Genomic DNA, 19,618 nt, shown 5'->3' on the forward strand with positions numbered 1-19,618 from the left:
TTCGCTCAGCCCTCCACACTGATAGCGATCGAAGTGGTGAGGTAAACAGCGCTTCCACCAGATCTGCAGATTGTATCACTGCTGCAGGCACACGATGGGGCGCTCCACTGGCGCTCATTGCCAAATTGAAGTAAGTCACTGACTCTTGTGTGACAAATATGATCCTTTGATAGTTACACCAGCGACAGTCACAGCTCCTTCCTACACCTCCCCAGCTCCCATTATAACCATCCCTCCTAGAACTTTCTTTACAGAATCCTCTCCACGTTCCAGATTCCAAAGCAATACTTAAAGTACCACAACACATACCTTTTGTTAGAAGTCTAAGTTAAGCAAGTACGTTTTGAAAACTCAATTGCATTCTGGTATTTGTAGTCACCCCTACTGGATGCCCCTGGCACGAGCCTATGCGGTCTTTTGTGTGGGAAAAAAGAGCCCAAGGAGCCTGTTTAAAGTTAAGGGAGCACTAATACAAAATAAACAAGCTCACTGCTGTCGCGGGACCAGTATTAACTCCCCCACCGCTCATTGCGGAGCACAAAAACAACACAACCGTCAGCAAATACGCTTGTTGCGAACCACAAACGGAACCCCAGTTAGGCTCCTTAACCAAATCCCTTGTACTCTGGGATCAACTTCCGACATGACAAATTGGCGCATGGCACCCGTATAAAGCAGGACCCTAAACCCTGTGAGCTCCTTGTAACAAGCACCTTAAAAATCAAAATAGAAAAAAAGGCTGCAGTGATGCACATTGCCACTAAGCTATCACCTGCTTGGCAAAATAGCCCAGGCCCACACATCTGATTGTAATGTGCTGCTCACAGCGCACATAGGCATCTCGACACAGACCTAAATCTAATGCTACCCCGGAAGCGCCCTGCACATAAGAGACCCGGCACATACATCATAAAAAGGTTAAAGACCTTTAGTTATTACTGTTTAAACCAGTGTACTACACTGCATTGCCAGCCCATCCCGATGGCTGAGCATCGGAAGCATGCACTCTTCCCCTAATTAGAACACAGCTGCTCCGAGGACATACATTATTACATACATCTATTCGATTATATAAGCGCCCTCAGGGCCCGCGATCCTAACATTAAATCTGCTGGTTGAGAAACCGGCACAACGGGTTACTTGCAGGGCAGGGAAGCACGCAGGCAGTTGCTTGATCTTCCTTTAACCTAACATGGCGGTCCTTCGTACCAGCCCATTAGCGAGGGCAATCCAGAAACCCGCTTGCCTGCATGTACCTCCCAATTCAACCCCAGACGCCTGAATGCAGCATCGATCAAATACAGCAACCAATCTCCACAGGAAGTGCTGGCCAGCATAAAGTCCTCATAGAAGGGGTGGGCATATAGCGAGCAACCCAGCCCTTCTCAACAGCACTGTACAGAGATGCCTAGGCAAGGCAGGAATCACAAGCCGGAACAGTGGCGGTGAGTGCAAACCTCCCATCAGCTCTGAGCACACAGGGCCCAGTCCACACACTGGCCCTAGTACTAAAGGGCAGAAGGAACTTTTCACCGGAACGACACCCTCAATCAAAGCTGACACAACGGAGGGACCCACAAAGAGGCCATCAGTGAACTCTAGGTGGGTGTCTAGCCCCCAGGCCTGGACAGCAAAAGGAGGGAAGCGCAGAGACGCTTCTCAAACACCACAGAGAGAAAATGGCAGCAGGTAGGGGCCCCATTACGGCGTGAGGCAGGGAAGCTGCGCAGCCATGTTGATGGAGGACATCCCAGCCACTGTAGCAGCACACCCATCAGAGACTTTCCACATGTCGCAGAGCAAGACCATCCCACGGCAATTGGCAGCTGCATTTGCCCTTACAGTCAAAAGCAATCAGGGCCTGGGGTGGGTCAGGTGGTAAAAGGTCTTCATATGAGCCATGGAATACTTAGATGATGACAGAAAGAAGAATCTGCTGACCCTGGTCGTTAGTGCAGCAGTCCGGGACATCTTATATGAACTGGTGGGCAGAGAGAAATCGACATTTCAAGAAATCCAGTAGACCCTGACCACATACTTTGAACCATACACAAATGTCGTTTACAAGCGACACATCTTCCATACAACAACTCAGGAAGCAAGGGAGACCCTAGATAATTTCATCATGAGGCTACACATCCGCATGAAGCATTGCGCTTTCCACTGTTACTCCAACAATGAGGCGCTGAGGTCCCAGGTTATATCAGGGTGCAAATCATCAGACTTTCGCAAAAAGCTTGTACAGAAACAGGGATCGCTAGACGAAATCCTAGCTATGGCCAGATCAGACTCTGCTATTTCCCTACAAGTAGAAACATTGGGAAATTAAAGATCTTCTCCTCAATCAAAGACCGTGAGTCGGTCCAAAAAATGTTGCCCATGTAAAAGGAATGCACCGGAAAACCTGGCATGTCATGCTATTGGTGTGGCTATGAACACCCGCATTGAGGGCACATGCCGGCCCTAGGCATGAAATGTGCAGCATGCAGGGGAGAAGACCATTTTCAAGCCCATACACACTCTACATCTTCTCAATACCCACACAGACTTCCACATTGACACAGGGTGACCGTAAATTTCATGAGTGAAGAGACATACAACTAGCTCCAACGACCTCCCAAACTGAAGCCATCTCAGGTAGACATTTATCCCTATGGATGGGACACCCCATTCCCCTGCAAGGGAGTTTTCACCCCTGTGTGTACACAGAAATCACACACGGCACATATACAACTGCATGTATTGTCCACGGCAGCCAATAGTGGGTGCATCTTGAGTTCTAAAACAGAAATAGACATGGGCCTGGATTAGTTTAGTTTGTTTGCTTATTGGGTGCTTATTGTAAAGACTGGAGGGGGGTGTCTGTACTTCGGCCCCCTTTTTGGTAGAGGAGAGGCACAGAGGACCCCAGCCAAGATTCTTTATTTGGTAGCTATGGAGGTGATGCAGGCTGGTTCTTAAGTACAGTGTCGTCCACAAGCACCCAAAAAGGAATGTCCACACACTGTATTGGTTAAAACACAGTCTTTATATAATTAATATTCAAGGTTATGTACACTATCACAATAACTCACTTTGTGCTCAGAAAATCAACAATGGTAAATATATACAGTTCTACCGTGGTACCACAAATATTTTCAGATCTCATTAAAGTCCATCAACTATGCTGTCAAAATGTCACACAGATCAATAAAGAGGAAATCAGCAGTAGAGAAAGGAAGGAAAGCAAGATGCTTGAACAATTGGCAGTATACTGGGCTCTACCGTTAAACACAGCTCTGTGTGGTGATCCCCCCACCTGGGCAACTTGTGGAATAAAGATACAAGCCCAGTCCATATATTAGCAGTAAAACAGTGTGGTCCAGAGGCCTATGTGAACAACCAGCGCTAATGCTCAATTTTAAGAATATGAAAAAGGCAGCGTTCAACATGAAATTGTGAGGGTGCCAGGACCAAGAACCCTCAGTGAGAGATAAGTTAAATGTAATCAGTGAACTGCGCCAATTAACAATAATACAGTAACAGTTGAGTTATATTTTTAATTCCATTCCACAGCCTGACACGTGTTTCGAGCAAAGCTCTTTTTCAAAGGCTGTACATAGTTGCAAATATACAAACAATAGCATGTTCATAAATCTATTTACATCATATCCATTGGGCAAACACCAAGGGGGTTACAAGGGGAATTGGCCAAAAAATGAATGTGTATTACATAACAACAAAGTTGACATCATAACATTAAATGATAGTGAAACATTTTTCATGCAGTCAATTACCGTTTGATAAAAGGATCCATCCGGTTCCAAAACCAATAAAAGGGATGACAAAACAACATGGTAAGAAAATAAGTGTGTGCGGTGATCAAACAACCATAGATGAATTAATATACCAAATCAACTAAATTGGTCAAAACTGGCTAAATATATTTACCGATGAACCTTGTCCAAGAAGAATCTGTACAACAAAAATTCACAAAGATTATCTATTGCCATATCTGTTACGTCCAAAGCCAACCAAATTTCACCAAATAATTACCTTCATATTACTTGCTATTGCAATGACCATTAAAGGAATTCTGCAGTAATCCACGTACGAAAGGGAATTGTTGCCCGTAAAAATGCAATAATCAACCAATTCAGGATGAACCACATATCCATTGTCAGTAGATGATTGGACAGTTAACAAGAGAGGAAAAGGGGAAACAAGCTCAGAGTTAGGTGAAAGCGCCTGATTGAAACACAGGGACCGTATCAGAAGAAAAAGCAGACCGCTTACCAGCCTTCCGGCAACAACAGTATCCAAGGGAGAGCGCGCGCGCGTGTTGCTACTCGTGTAGTTAAGAAAGAAACCTAGATCGCGTAGACATCAACATGACAGAGCATCCAGCGGCGGCCATGTTGGGTGAGGGAGAGGACCGGCTGCAGTCAAGTGACATGCTCCTGAGCCATAATTAAACACCTTAGGATCCACCAATAATTTATAAGAATGAGGCGGTTATGTTAGTGCTTTTACATGCATAATTTAGGTGTTGATACGAATTAGAAATTAAAATTAACGCACCGGAAGTAGTGAGTCCAGGTTATGTGCTAAACACACAAACCTATTGGTGCTACTAAGCCTGAATGACCACTTAAGACTACAATTTAATTGAAAAAATGATTCAATTCATCTGGCACAATTACTTATATTGTTGTGGTGATAAGAAGAATAAATCTTAGCGGTCTAAAAAGATATGTTATCATAGATTGTGTAATGAACCGCACACACCCATTAATACATCACGGGGCATACTCACAATCAGATTAGCTCCCTTTTCGATCAGAAAATAAAATACAAATGAATAGCATAAAGAGCACGGTAGTCAAGTGTAGCTGCCTAAATGTCAATGGCACAAATAACCAAACTTAGATATGAAATAAATCATAAGAAAACATGAAATTCATGATCGGAATTGAGTCCACAATTTACCAATCTATGTTTACAAATAAGTCTTGCTTCTAATTGTCTAAGTCTAAGTTCCATATTGCCACCTCTTTTTAAAGAGCGTATTTGAGCCAACCCAATAAATTTTAAGTCCTTAAAGTCATCCAACTGGTGTAGAGTCTGCCAATGTAATGCCAGTGGATATTTAGAATCCTGTTTGTTCAAAGAGGCCAAATGCTCACAAATCCGAATTTTGAGTGGCCTGATGGTGCTCCCAACATAGAATAAGCCGCAAACACATATGATGCAGTACACTACAAACTTAGTGTTACAATTAATAAATTAATTGATTACATGTTAGCCTGTTGTGCCAAAATCAAGATCCTCGGATTCAAATGTATGTGAACACATGTTACAACTCCCACATTTGTGAAACCCATTCAAGCGCCCTTGATCTAACCATGTTTTGGCAGTGAGTACTGGTGCCATAAAAGACGGACATAAAAGATTTTTAAGAGTAGGAGCTCTACTAAATACTATTGATGGGTTTGGTTCCAATAATTTGGTAAGATCCTTGTCAAGGTGAAGTAAGTGCCAATGACATTTTAGTATAGCATACACCTCATTGCTATCACTGGTGTATCGAGTAATCAACCTGATTTTGTTAAAACGTGTGTTAGCTGAGTTTTTTCTAGTTTTGGGTTTAAGTAAATCAGCCCTCTTCATACTAGACACTTCTCGTTCAACCTTAGCGAGAAAATTTGGTTGGTACCCACGTTGTACAAATTGGTCATGTATAAACAGTTTTTCCGCATCAAAGTCAGCATTGAGGGAACAATTCCGTTTAGCTCTAATGTATTCACCTTTCGGAATATTGTTAATAACAGAACGTTTGTGAGAACTAGATGAGTGTAAAACTGCATTAACCGAGGTAGGTTTGCGAAAAGCTTTAGTGATAAAACCCGTAGGGGACATAGAGATATACAAGTCAAGAAAATCCACAGAATCATTAGAAAAATGATGTACAAATTGCAAACCCCAATTATTAGCATTTAGAAAATTTACAAACTCATTTAGTTCAGCCACATTGCCAGTCCAAATCATAAAAACATCATCAATGTATCTTTTCCAAAGATGTATCAAGAGTGAGAAAACATTGTTATGAAACACATATTGTTCTTCAAATTGGTGCATAAATATATTCGCTACAGAAGGAGCAAAGCTAGCTCCCAATGCAATCCCAATCAATTGTTGGTAATAAGTATCATTGAAAAGGAAAACATTATTTTGCAAAGCACAAAGAAGAAATTCTTTGATCATTTCAATATGAAGATGGTATGATGCTGATTTGTGTCGGAAAATATAGGTAATGCTGGCAATTGCTTTATGGTGATCAATGGAAGTATATAATGATTTAACATCAAGTGTGAATAATAATACTTCAGAAGTACAAGGCAATTGTGCAAGAATATCAAGAATATGCATAGTATCTCGTAAGTGTGTGGGTGTAGAGTGAACCAGAGGTGCAATACATTCATTAACATACACTGATATAGGTTCCAAAATTCCACCCTGGCCACTGATAATGGGTCTACCTTCAGGTATCTTATCAAACGGCTTGTGAATCTTAGGTAGAAAATAGGCAGTTGGCATTGTGGGTTGATCAGAGAACAAAAAACATTTTTCCACGCCCACAACATAGAATGCGTATTCGTCACACACTCCATTCACCCAGGTCCCATACCCTGCTCTGTGGGTCACACACAGGTGCCCAAAAACATACACTAGGGGCACAGGGTTGCACCCCTACCCATGGGTGCCATAAGGGTATCTCATGGGTCTGTTCACCGAAACCAAAGGAGAGAGCTGTACCGCCAGGAGTCTCACATGAACGCATGGATGCAAAACACGACAGAACACACAATAAAAAGCAGTAAAGGACAAGGGTACAAGGCCCTGTCCCACTGATGCATTTCCAGCATCACAGTCGCCCCCCCCCAGACTGAGGTGGAAGGTGCCTAATCTCCCACGAGATAGACAACGTCATCCAGACGGTCAACATACCTTCTGGAAAGGCCATCTGTATTATCGTGACTCTTCCCTGGTCTATGCTCAATTGTGAAGTCTAGCCCTTGCAGGCTAATGGACAACCTGAGCAGTTTCGGGTTTTCACCCTTCATCTGCATAAGCCACTTGAGGGGCTTCTGATCGGTTTGGACCTTGAAGGTAGACCCGGTAAGGTAGGGTCTAAAACGCCTAAGGCTCCAAACTATACTAAAACATTCCTTTTCAACAGTAGCCCACCTAAGTTCCCTATCCTTAAGTTATCTACCGATGAATGTGATCGGATGTTCTCTTCCTTTGTCATCTAACTGGGACAAGACAGCTCCAATTCCAGTGTCGCAGGCGTCAGTTTGAACGCTAAAGGGGTTGCTGTAATCGGGCTCACACAAAATGGGTGCCCTACACAGACTTTCTTTCAAGCCATCAAAGGCCCTCTGACAGTCTTCAGTCCAATTAACCATCCTAGGTTGTTTGGGTGAAGTCAGAGCTGTCAGGGGTGCAGCTATGGTTCCATAGTCTGCCATGAAATTGCGATAGTACCCAGTGAGGCCCAAAAAGGCTCTCACCTGGGTTTGAGTAGGGGGAGTCTTCCAGTCATGTACATCCTGGATAGGTTGGATTTGAACCCTCCTACCTCATGACCAAGATATGTGACTTTCCCCTGAGCTATCTGGCACTTGGTGGCCTTGATAGTGAGGTTAGCCCTTTTCAAGGCCTGCAACACCTTATCCAGATGTGTCAAATGCTCTTCCCAGGTGGGAGTCCTTAGGGGACACCCCATGGGAGACCTACTTGTCAGCCAACCTAGCCATCTTAAAGGGATCCAAAATGTTCTGGTCAACAACATACTGATTCATCTCTGGTGAACAGGCTTCAGAAAAATGCACAAAAAACAAAAGGTGAGACAATTCAACAAACGTTTTCACTTTGTAACCATCAATCCACCACATCATGTTCATGTGCGCAGCACCCACCCAGTCAATCCAAGACACATTCTCTCTTTTCTTAAAATTCCTGCACCTTTTAAGGTATTGGGTAGGTGTCTTGCCAAAAATGGCAATTAAAGCAGACTTCATGCACTCATACTGAATCCTTTCTTCCACACCCCGTTTCAGAATACAGTCATATCCAGTCTGATGCACTCTGCTTAACAAACACTTAGCTCAATCTCTCTTATCAACATCATGAATTGCACAAGCTATGTCAAATGCTTCAATCCATTGGAGGATATCAGAACCCTCCACAAACACACCAACCAAATCTTTCATAAACTTGGTGGCTGGGGACCTGACACTCTCAACTGGTTTCGCTGAAGCCTCCACTCTAGCTTTCTCTAGCTGGATTCTCTGTTATTCAGTGTCCTTGTCTTTGAGTTCAAGATCCCTATTCTTGAGTTCCACTTGCTGTGCCAGCTCTTCTTTCTTAGGCTCAGCATCTATTCCCAACTTTCGGTATTCAATAACTCAAGCTCCAAGGAATTGCTGGGGTTTGGAACAGAGGCAGTAGGAATGGTGGCATTCCCAGAATCAGATTCGGTAGCAACCCTCGGGGTAGAGTCCTCATTGGTTGGAATCCCCCCCACCCTTCAAGAGTTTCACAATCAGTCTGGTAGTCCACCTGGGTAGCTATCAGCTCAGCCCTAGACATATCCACAAAGTCTAACTCCCTGGCTTCACAAGCATTCTGGAGAGCCTCTAAGCTTGTAAATTTACCATTTGCAATAGATTCCATTGCTTGTAATGCAGTTATCTTGTACACAACTAAACCTTAATTTACCAAAGTGCAGATATTTTGTAAGTGGCACGGTTATACAATGATTCTTAAAACCATAAGCATCCCACCGCTGCCCCCAGTGTAAAGACTGGAGGGGGTGTCTGTACTTCGGCTCTCTATTTGGTAGAGGAGAGGCACAGAGGACCCCAGCCAAGATTCTCTATTTGGTAGCTATGGTCGAGCAATCAAGGCCTAGCTTCTCAGGGCGTGATGCAGGCTGGTTCTTAAGTACAGTGTAGTCCCCAAGCACCCACAAAGGAATGTCCACACACTGTATTGGTTAAAACACAGTCTTTATATAATTAATATTCAAGGTTATGTACACTATCAAAATAACTCACTTTGTGCTCAGAAAATCAACAATGGTAAATATATACAGTTCTACCGCGGTACCACAACTATTTTCAGATCTCATTAAAGTGCATCAACTATACTGTCAAAATGTCACACATATCAATAAAGAGGAAACCAGCAGTAGAGAGAGGAAGGAAAGCAAGATGATTGAACAATTGGCAGAATGCTGGTCGCTTCCGTTAAACACAGCTCTGTGTAGAGATCCCCCCAACTGGGCAACCTGTAGAATAAAGATACAAGCCCAATCCATATATTGTTCACACTAGACTTCCCAATAGTTCTGCAACCCCAAAGTACCTGGCGTTGTAGCGTTCCTCGGCGGGGAATCGACGGCCCTTCTTGAGTGCCCTCCCTCTAAGGCAGGAGTCACGTGTCATTGAACGTCTGACGGAGAAGTGCCATTGAGCTACGACGGTGAAGTGGCAGCTTCGTTCCAAGCTGTGCTCGTTGACGGGGAAGCATAATTAAGGGGCGTGTGGGGCACCTCGATGTCGATAGTTCTGGACCGCAAAGAGTTTGAAGAACTGTGGCCCAGCAAGGGCGTCAAGTCGTCGGCGTCTGTGGTCTTTGGGTAGCGGGAAACCCACTGGTGGATGGTCCTCGGTGCATTGATGGTCAGGCCTTCTCCAGCAGGATACAGCGGCGACGATGCAGAGGAGGGCGTCCTTGGATTTGAAAGTTCTTAGGCAAACGGGAGCACGGCGGCTCCGGTCGGCGACGGCGGTCGGCGACGGTGGCAGACAACAGTCCAGGCGCTTCTCCTTGGGATTCCACAGCAGTCCCCATCTCGGGTCGGCAGCCTGTCGAAGGTCTGTCTACCAGGGAGCTTTGGCAAAGATCAGCTGGTGCACGATGGTCCCTCGTAGCTCGGGAAGAGGGTGCCTTACCAGGTCCTCTCTGGGTCAGTCTTTGGAGGCACAGCAGGTTTCAGATTGTGAAGGAGAGCAATAGGAATTCTTCTCTTCCAGCTGGGCTTCAAGGTCAAGCTTCAGTTAACCCAGTTACTCGTCGTAGTGGACTTCAGCTTCTGAACAGGATTCCTAGCAGTGAGAGGTCCCCAGATATACTGTTGATCTCCCATTCATTCCGTTGGGTCATACTCAAGCATCCAATCACAGCGAAGCGCATTCATGCAGGCAGGCAGCCAATCAGGCACACAGTGCATTCAGGCCATTCACTTCTCTCCAGACACTCACAACAAGTTATGTGTATTGGGAAAAGTACTCAGCCATTCAACACTCCACACTGCATTCATACCGGTTTCGGGCAGGGCTGTCTCAGTCATTGTGTCAAACACCACATACTAGACGCCCACAACATAGAATGCGTATTCGTCACACACTCCACTCACCCAGGTCCCACCCACAGGCGTACCCACAACATACGGTCGTTGAGAAGGCTCCAGCCAGTCTGGTCAGCACTTCCCCACATTACCATATATGGAACTTCCACCCAACAGCCAGCCAGGGGGAAGGGACAGCGTCAGGGCTTCCCGGGACTTCGGGAAGATCAAGGTAACAGGCGATGGAAGGCAAGAGGCCATGGGGACATTTTTTTGTCTCCATCAGGAATCTCCCGATTCCAATGACAGGACCTGGGCATCCCAATCTGGAGGATGCTCAGGGCACCAGTCAATTCAGCACAGAGCTGCCAGCAGCCCGTACCCTGCTCTGTGGGTCACACACAGGTGCCCAAAAACATACACTAGGTGCACAGGGTTGCATCCCTACCCATGGGTGCCATAAGAGTATCCCATGGGTCTGTTCACCAAAACCAAAGGAGAGAGCTGCACCGCCAGGAGTCCCACATGAGCTCCTGCGCAGAAAACACGACAGAACACACGATAATAAGCAGTAAAGAACAAGGATATGGAGGCCCTGTCCCTCTGATGCATTTCCAGCATCGCACTTATACCTCAAATAAATTTTGTTTCAAAGCACCCACAGGACAACGGGGAGGGAACATGGGATTGCAATACAATTAATATACAAAAAGTACACTAGGGGAAGGGATGGCCGAACCTACTGTGCCTTGTGAGTATTCAGAAAGTGCAAGTGCAGCAAGGAAGAGGGAAGTGGGGTAGGTATTTGTATTTATATTTATTTATTTATAGAGCGCAACCAAGCCCTAAGGGAGCTGGCCACAATTCTTACAAGTTACACAGATAGGGATATACAGGACATTACAATAACGCAAGGTTCATAAGCGTAGGCTATGCAAATGTGTACATATGATCATACTATGAAGACATAACAAGATAAATTGTTAATATTCATTACAGTTAGAGTATTACATTATAGGTCTACAAAGAGTAAGTGTAAGTAGTCAAAGTTTCATGGGTCTACATAGGGTAGGTTTATTTGAATAGGTAGTCCGTATGCTGGACCAATTATTACCTGGTAGGAGGTATTTTGATTGGTTGATTAGGCTGAGCAGCCTGGTTAGTGTCTTGTTCGTGGAACCAGCTCTTTATCTTGGAGCGGAATTGTGAGAAAGAAGGTTCTTCTCTGATGTGAATAGGGAGATTATTCAATTTCTTGGCTGCAAGAACAGGGAAACTGACTCCTCCTGCCCGTTGTTGGTTAAAGCGTGAGATGACTATGCTATGTGCGTGTGCTGCTCTGGTAGGTCGTATAGAGGTGTGGCGTGAGAATGTGTTCCCCAGGTATAATGGCGCTTGGTTATGGAGATGCTTGTGTGTGAGTGTAACACTCACCTGATTCCCGCAGAGGCGCCGGTCTTGACTGGGTGAATGCCGTATCTTCAAAGGTGATGTGTAACACACGGTTGGCTCTTTGGGCTGGACCTCTGTGCACTGTATGTCTGACTCGAAGATTAAGATGTCTGCAGATAGAAAATATGGGATTAATGAACTGGGGTTATTGGGTGCCTCTCTCCTCTTCCCTTTCTCTTCTCCTGTAGAACCCCAAAGGTTAACACCCTCACCTTAGGTAAGTGAACGCCGAGCTCTCCATCTGCCTCGGGGCAGGGTGCCGTAACCAGTTTCTTCACTGGATAAGGGTGCAGGCCTCTTGACCTCAGAGGACTGCTGTCCGTCGTTAACTGCACGAACGGTAAGTTATGGGCACTTCAAATGTCTTAAAAGTCTTTTGTAATGATATCTCTTGTTTTGCAGGGTTCCGGCGATGGCGGATGGCGGGCAGATGAGAGTTGAGGATCGAACCTGCGTGAGGAATAGAAGCACCTGGAAGCACGTAAGTAAGCGCTTGTAGCCTGCTTCACGATGCGCACCAACTGTCCCTTTTATCTTGCAGGTACAAGTTCGGAGCTTTAGAGAAGCTGAAGGGTGCTGGAATACCCACTGGATTCGGCGTGGGAAGGAGTAATGGCACGTGAGTAATAAAGTTGCCCAATGTCTTTAAACGCACCTTCTTTTGTCTTTCAGATGCGGGATGCAGCGCCGAAGGCCTCCGGAGCGTGCGAAGAGCTGGTAAGCTTTTGTCTTTCATATGCCGGAATGCAGTGCAAAGACCTCCGGAGCATGCGAAGAGTAGGTAAGCCTTTGTCTTTCAGATGCCGGAATGCAGCGCGAGGCGTTGGTGACAGCCGATGGACCAGGTAAGAGATGCGCTGCCACTGAAGACCGTAGTGCTAACCTGTTCTTTCTTTGTCTTTACAGGTGCTGCTGAAGACTGGATTCCAGGATGGTAAGCCTTTGTTCCCTAAGGCCCAGGATCAGAAGCAGAAGACACGATGAGCGTTCTGCTGCAGAGAATGCAGAATAACGCAAAGCAAGTTTCATCCATCGGGTGTGGTTTAAATAGCCTCCTGTAGTGCTTAGGTGTCTCCTTCCACAGCCACGCCTAGGTAAGAAAAGAGTTCCTGCTTTCCAGAAGAGTTCCAGTGTTCTGAACCTAGGGAGTGGCTCCTGCCCCACCCAACAGGAAAAGTAGTCCCAAACAGAAGAGGATCAGGGGTTCAACTGGCAGGTAAGTAAGCAGCATGGTCTGCTGCAGGTAAGTCCACCCAAGCATTATGAGCCCGGCGCTTCCAGCGCTGGGACTGGGCATCTTTATGAGCCTGGTGCCACTGGCGCCAGGACAGGGTCCAAAAGGTCCCAATTGGGACTGGCTGGCACTCGGAACCGGGGTTATGGGTCTGCTTCCAAGGGAGTCGGGCAAGTCCTGATCTTTTGGAAGCAGAGATCATGACAGTGAGTGAGAGTGACTTCAAGTCTATCCTTTGTTTAATATTGAGCCATTTTATAGCTTGTCTGGTCGATGTGATGTGGTGTTTTCTAGGGATGTTACAGGCCGCTCTAACAGTGTTATTTTGCATGACTTGCATTTTGTTCATGTTTGCTGGGATGTGCCCAAGTACAGTGCATTACAGTAGTCAAGTTACTCTTGCTACTGTAGTACAATTTGTCGAGGTTAGGTATGGGCGGCAGGCTGTAATGAGCTTACAAGTCAGTGCTGTGGAGGAGACCAGGGCATTAGTTTGTCTTGTGAATGTGAGGGAGGAATCGATGTAGATTCCTAAAGTTTTTACATCTTTTGCTACTTTTTTGATGTTTCCGTCAATGTTGAAGGCTATAAACAACGGCCCTAGTTTATTCAGTTTGGCAGGAGAGCCAAGTAGAAGTAACTTCGTCTTTTCGTCGTTTAGACATAGACCATGTTTGGCCATCCAGATTTGTATAGTGCTGTAGATATCGTTAAGTACTTTACTATCTGCAAAGTGATCACCTTTGATAGGTATGAGTATCTGGGTATCATCCGCGTAATTGGTGCAGATGACACCCAGATGGTCAAGTATATCGAAAAGAGGCTTGGTAAACACATTGTAAAGAGTTGGGGAGACGCAAGATCCTTGTGGTACACCGCAAGTCACAGGGGAGGCTGGTGAGGAGGCAGATGGTGAGAAGACTGTCATGGATCTATTACTCTGGAACGATTCAATCCACGAGTTGGCTTGGTCTGAGAAGTATGCGGCAGAAGACAGGTGTTGACATAGGATTTTATGATTCACCAGGTTGAAAGCCACAGAGAGGTAGAGGAGTAGGAGTAATGCTGGTTTGCCTTTATCTTTTAGGATCTGAATTTCAGATTTGAAATCATTAAGTGCTGTCTCTGTCCCGTGTCTAGGTCTGAAGCCTGATTGTCTTAACCCTAGTAAGTTATTAGCTTCCAAATGTTGTTGAATCTGGAGATATGCTGCTCTAGCCAAGATTTTTCACAAGAAAGGGACTGTAGTGATAGGACTATAATTGGATGGGTTGTTGGGGGTCCAGCGAAGGGGGCTTTGATGAGTGAGGTGATAAACGGGGCAAGTTCGCAGTTGTCTCTTTGATGAGCGAGGCTGGGCAAATGTCACCCTTGCAGTTCGAAGGTTTGAGTGTAAGTATGATTGATTCAACTTCTTTGATGGAGAGAGGTTTGAAGGTAAATTGCTGTATATCCAGAGCCAGGTGAGGCAGGATGTTGCGGTCGATGGCTGTATCTATGAGGCTTTTTTTTGTTTGGATTTTGTCTAGTAGTAGGCTAATTTTGGTCTTGGAGTGCCTTCTGGTGCTGGGGTGTCTGTCCTCGAGGGTGAGACACAGATGAAGGGCATGATATGGTAAGTGCTATGTGGACAGGAGCCGCATTGGGTGGTAAGTGTGAGTCTGCAGTGTGGAGGGTGTCCCGAGGCAAGTGCTGAAGGTATACATAAACAGGAGAGATTAGGTGTGAGAGGTCAGGGGCCCTGAGAATGCATAAGGGTCCAAGACACCAATCACAGCAACTGTGACATTAGCAGAGATGGGAAGAAGGAAGGAGGAGGAAAAGAGGAAAGTCTTGAGTTTCTTTTGGAAACTTAAGAAGGTCCTGCTCAAGACGCAGAGGGAGGGGGAGGCGGTTCCATAAGAGGGATCCAGCGGAGAAAAGTGAACAATCTCCTGCTCCATGTATAGCAAAACAGTTTACACACAGGGAGTTTGTGCCAGAGTAACATAGAGGTCTGGAAGAAAAGTATTTTGTAAGCGAGAGTTGCACATAGCGTGGTCCTGGCCCCAGAGAGCCTTGTGGATGATGCAGACGGATTTGATTTTGATCTGTGCAGCAAACGGGAGCCAGTGGAGATATTTCAGGGCAGGAGAGATGCGGTCCCTGGGTTTAAGGCCAAGGATAAGTCTTGCTGCTCTATTCTAAATTAGCTGAAGGGGTCGCAGAGTGGAAGAAGGTAGATTGAGGAGGAGGCTGTTGCAGTAGGCAAGCATGGAGAGAACCAGTGCTCAGGAAATATTGAGCTTCTGTGGGAAAGTGAGAAAAGGGATAATTCCTTTGAGAAGGAGGAGTTGAAAGTGGGACTTCTTAGAAATTTCCTGAGTGTGAGGGAGGAAGGAGAGAAAGGAGTCAAAGATGACTCCAAGATTTCTGGCTTCAGAAGAATGAGCAGGGGCAGAGCCCAAGGTTGGAGGCCAGAGAGAAGGGAAGAATGAGGGAGCAGGTGTCCCAATAGGAAGGATCTCAGTTTTGTTGACATTGAGGCAAAGATCTTTGGAAGTGCACCAGGCCTGGATGGCAGATAGGCAGTCAGGGATGAAGGAAGGTGTGAGTGAGTCAGCAGGAAGTCTGAAAAAGAGTTGAGTGTTGTCTGCATAACACTGGAAGTTGGGGGAGAAGGGGGAAATGAGGAATGGCAGCTGAGCAAGGTAGATGATGAAGATACAGCGGGAGAGAAGAGATTCCTGGGGAAACCACAGGTGGAGAAGAAAGTAGGAGATGAGAAGGTGCCCAAGATGACTTGTGATGAGCGGTCAGTTCGGAAAGATGTCAGCATTCTATACCACCTCATGGTGCATAAGTATATGGCCCTGGATGGAGATGTGGTCAAAATGTTCCTGAATCTCATCAAATGTTTGGGGAAAATGAGGAACTGTAAAGTAAAATTGAACATCGACCACACCATCAAACCAGTCACACAACACTACAGGGGAATCCCCATTAACATCCAGAAAGTAGAAGGGAACTCTGTCACCTACAGGACCCCAACATCATTGAGCTGGCAAATGGCCCGACACCCTGGGTTTCACCAATAGTCCCCATGCCAAAGAAATCAGCAGAGTTATCCATCCATTTTTGTGCGGACATGCGCATGCCGAACAAAGCTATCCAAAGACAAAAACACCAGGCACTGTGGATCACCTACATGATCCACCTCTTAAACGGTGCCATAATTTTCTCCAAGCTCGATCTTAATAAGGGCTACCACCGACTGGAACTGGCACCCGAATCCCGCTACATCACAACCGTCGTCACCACACATGGGTTTATTTCGCTACAAGAGACTACATTTTGGTATATCGTCGTCGCCGGAAATCTTCCAGGATGAGATACATCCGATCATAAGACACATACCAAATTGCTTAAATTACAGCGACGGCATCCTTGTCTTTGGGAGAACCCTGAGTGAACATGATAACATCCTACATCTGGTTTGTATGGGGCTGGAATCCTGCAAGAGTAACACTAAATAAGGACAAATGCGTACTCCAAAAATGCACACTGATGTGTTTCAGACACATATTTTCGGATCAGCCGATGCGCCCAGAGAAAGTAGCGGCCATAACTGAGACTCCCAGGCCAACCACCATCTCAGATTTTTCCTAGGACTGGCCAGCTACTGTTCCAGATACTTGGAGAACTATGCCACCATCAGTGCGCCACTCTGGGAGCTCACCAGGGAGGGTCAGGAAATCTTCCAGTCGCCGGAGTTTCAGGCCAGCTTTGAGGACATATGTTCAAAAATCGCATCAGCATCTGACATGGCCAACTTCAGTTCCACAAACGACACAGAAGTAACGGTTGATGCCAGTCCTGTGGGACTCGGCGTCATCCTGTCGCAGTCCGACCCAAAGAAAACGCACTTCATACACGTGGTCGCCTATGCCAGTCGCAGTCTAACCGACACAGAGCAGAGATACTCCCAAGCCTAGAGGGAGAGTCTGGCAGTAGTCTGGGCATGCAAATACTTCAATTTCTTCCTGTACAGCAAGGCCTTTACCATCATCACAGACCACCAGGCCCTCCTCACGATCTACGGCAGCCTGAACGCACGGATGCCACCGCGCATCGCACGGTGGGGCCTCCGACTACAAGACTAAAAATTCATGATCCAACCCAGGCCAGGGAAGGACAAAAACCCAGCAGACTATCTGTCGCACCATCCAAGAGTTGTTACACGACAGGACACTCGATAGCAGAAGAATACTTGAATTAAGTTATCCACCAAATGAAACCATTCCCGATCGCCTGAACGATGCTCCAACATTATTCGGAATCCGACCAAGTACTCAATACTGTAGCCCAATGCCTTCGTGCAGGGAGGGTGAGACATGGGAAGAATATGGTCAAACGTTTGGACCAACCCATTCAAAACGACCGACAGAGCCTGTGCCTGCTTCAAGAACAATTTACCATCACAGAAGACATTATTCTGAAAGGCAGCAAGATTTAATGCTCAGATCGCTATGCCAGAAAGTCATTGACGTCGCCCATGAGGGTCACTGGGGAACCACATCAAATATGAAATTACTCCGCCAAAAAGTCTGATTTCACCAACTTGACAGCAGAGTACAAAGCACGCTGCAGAACTGTGTCATATGCAGGGTGGTGGCCCCTCCACCGAAACCTCACCGATTGCAGATGTCATGCCTTCCAGATGGTCTATGGGAGGAACTGACAATTGATTTTTTCGGGGCAATGCGAGATTGCTCATATGTACTCGTATTGATTGATGAGTACTCGAGATTGCCTGAGGTCCAGATTATACCATCCACTGCGGCCACCGTAGTCATCCCAGCTCTAGACCAGATTTCCACGGCCTATGCCATCCCAAGTGTCATCAGGTCGGATAATGGACCACCTTTCACAAGCCGTGACTTTGCCCACTTTGCAGACTACATGGGTTTCAAACATCGCAAAATAATGCCTCTCTGGCCACAGGCCAATGCCATGGCTGAGTGGTTTATGTCCAGCGTAAAGGGCACCCTGCAGATTGCACAAGTCATGGGAAAGACATTCGAGCAAGTCTTATACCAGTTCTTGAGAGAATAAAGACATACTCCACATTGCTCCATGGGCGAATGCCCGGCTGATCTCATGTTTGGACTTCGGATCAGAACAAGGCTTGCACATAACCCCGAAAAGGGAATGGAACCTCACAATGACCACGATATAAGACCATGAGATGCGGCTGCCAAGCGACTATGAAAGAAGCAGCAGATGCTAGGAGAGGTACCAAAGAGTCTGTGTTGCAGATCAGGTCCTAGTGTAGCAAGTGAGACAAACAAAGGAAGACTCCACATTCGCTCCCAAGACCCTCACTGTCGCACCGGAATGGCACCATGATGCAGTGAGTGATGGTGATGGATGGACCATCGCACGAAATATGTCTCATTTTAAGAAGCGAAGGGAAGAGACCCTCCAAGAAAGTGACATGGACGAGGGGACACAGGGAGAATCAAATGAGCCCTATCTGAGGGACAGTGAGGCATCCGAGGAAGAATGGGATGAAATGGAGGACTTAAAGCATCCCACGCAGAGGGCAAGCCCAGAGTGCCAGCCATCGGGGCACGCTGTGAGGGTCAAGATAAAGCCCCTGAGACTGATAGAGGAAATGTAGTGACCCCTCTTCGTGTTCAAGAAGGTGGGAGTGTCATGTTGGTGCAGGAGGTTTGTTAGCCTCATTATGTGGGAGGGGCCAGTCAGGGTGCAGGGTGGAGATAGGAAGGACCTAAGGGGAAGTGTTTAATTGTTAAGAAGAAAGAGTATTGATAAGTCATATTCCGTCCTGCTCTCTAATTGAAGGCCCGACCCATGTAACGGGTGGCAGGCCGGTCGCTCTGTTACAACCGCTTGCCAGGGACTACACTCTGCAGCTCCAAAGAGGGACAACTTCTACCTCCGAACACGACAACAAGGAACAAAGGGATCCGTCTGCCACTTAAACATAGTCTGACAGGATTTCAAGTTTAAAAAAGCATTGCTGCATCCAAATGAAAATCCAACAAGCATATAGTTAAATGCAATCATTTTGCTTTTACTTAGGTTTCGTGCACCGCTCCCGGCAGCATCAGCAGGCCGGCAGACACTGGCAAGAGGGTGAAGGCCCAGCTGGGGCCTCAGCCATTTCATCACCAAGCTTGGCATGTTGCCATGCCAACGACATACACTGCTCCCAAATTCCCCTTTACAGTTTTTTTTACAGTAGCAATGTTTCGGCAATACTCCATGTCTTCATTAGAATATGCAATGTGCGCACCAAGACCAGAGGTCAGCAGTGGCAGTCCCACTTTGTGGTTAGAGAGTGACGGTTCTGGTGGTGAGAAAGAGGTTTTTCAGGTTATCCAAATGATTTAAAATGCACTGAAGAAAGTAATGATCTCGAGGGTCGGCTAACAGATAAAGCTAGGGTATGGGGCACCTGGGCTGTTTTTCAGTGGTACAGTTGCAATACTAGGGAAATGCAGTCAGGGTCGATCAGTTGCAGTTCACAT

Source organism: Ambystoma mexicanum, chromosome 8, assembly GCF_040938575.1.
Source record: "Ambystoma mexicanum isolate Mex_15411 chromosome 8, UKY_AmexF1_1, whole genome shotgun sequence".
NCBI lineage: Eukaryota > Metazoa > Chordata > Amphibia > Caudata > Ambystomatidae > Ambystoma > Ambystoma mexicanum.